The 1,636-nt window shown below is 45.8% G+C and overlaps 1 pseudogene; it reads right to left on the bottom strand.

The window, feature by feature from the left end:
• Positions 1 to 772: 772 nt before the first annotated feature.
• On the bottom strand, positions 773 to 1,636 carry LOC149454941 (lamina-associated polypeptide 2, isoforms alpha/zeta-like; annotated as a pseudogene).

Raw genomic sequence — 1,636 nt, forward strand, 5'->3', positions numbered from 1 at the left:
AAGGCCCTCCCTTTCTCACATGTTCTATAATCTAGCGGCAACAGGCCACTTAGGGAGGAAGAAAACTGTGGTGATGTGAAGACAGGCCAGGAAAGGAAAATTACTAAGGGATATACGAGATGGTGGCTAGTGAAATCATGGTAAAGACCCAGGGAGCTGTGCTGATTTGGAAAGGCAAGCACCTGAACTGATAGTAACGTCCTCCTGTCGTAAATCTGAGATATCTCTGATGGTGCTTGTTGACTGGAACATGGAGGTACGCATCTGCCAAATTAATTGAGATTAGCCAATCTTCCTGCTGCACCACGGATATAACTGTATAAACTGATTCCATCTTGAAACCTCTGGGCTCTATAAATTGGTTTAAAGATCTCAGGTCTAGCACCGGCCTGAGATCTCCTGAGGCTTTGGGTACCAAAAAAAATTGGTGAGTAGACTTCCTTTTCTTGATTTTCTGGGGGCACTGACAAAATTGCTTTTTTCTGACATAATTTAGTGACAGTCTCGTAAAATCTTCCTTTCCTTTTGGTCTCGCGGCCATTCCGTCTGGACAAAAATATTAAGTGGCTTTGCAGCCCTGTCTCACTGTTTCCTGGACCCATCAATCCATAATTTTCACCGTCCACACCTTCCAAAAAAGAAGCCAGCCTGGTGCCCACCTGGCAGGGTCGGACGGACAAACCATAAAAATGGTTTATCCGCTTTCTTGGCCACTTGTGCTGCCCCGTAGAAATTAACTTTGTGCTCCCCTCATTTGTAGTCTAGCATATTCTCAGCCCGGTCTGTATGACCTGGATTCCCGAGCTCTTCTACAATTGAGTTGCCTTGAACAAAATGGTTGCTGGTGCTTCCTTGCCCTCTGCGGTAATAGGCCTGATTTTCTGCCAGCAACTCGCTTTATTGCTTCCTCTAAGGTCTTTCCAAATAGCATTTTGCCATTGTACTGATGATGCATAGCATTTGTTTTAAGGCTTCATCTGCATCCCAATGCCTGAGCCAAAGGGCTTTTTTCGCCGTTACAGAATGCGCCATCAGTCTAGCCAGCAGTTTCACTAGATCTGTGGATGATTCTGCTAGAAAAGTGACCGTCAAGTTGAGTTCCTTTAGAGCCACAAATATTCTAGTTGTTTCAATCCCGGATTTCAGTGCAGTCTCTACATTCCTGACTCACACCTTCAAGGCCCTAGAGATGGAGGTGCGGGCTATAGCTGGATGACAGGCTGCTCCAGCAACCAAGTAGATCTTCTTGAGTTCAGCGTCTGCTCACCTGTCCATTGGGTCTCTAAATGTAGTAGAGTCTTCCAGCAGCAGGAAAATGTGTCTTGCTAGGCGTTGCAGGGGTGCATCTATCCCTGGGGTTGTCTCCCAAAAGGCGGACTCAGAAGGCTTGAATGGGTACAGTTTTGCAAATCGATTTTGGATTCTTGCTTTTCTTTATGGCTTCTCCCATTCCTCCTCAATCAATTCTTGAATCTCTGTCATGACCGGGAACGAGGCACCTTGTTTCTTTAAATTTGGGAAATACCATTTAATCTTTTCTGGAGGATGAGTATCTCTTAATGCATTCAACACATGAGTTTTCCAGGAATGGAGGGGGCTGCACAGGCCCAACATAGACCCTCTGAGGGTCGACTAG

This window comes from Staurois parvus, unplaced genomic scaffold (assembly GCF_062004578.1).
Source record: "Staurois parvus isolate SC_StPar_1 unplaced genomic scaffold, SC_StPar_1.0 ptg000414l, whole genome shotgun sequence".
Taxonomy (NCBI): Eukaryota; Metazoa; Chordata; class Amphibia; order Anura; family Ranidae; genus Staurois; species Staurois parvus.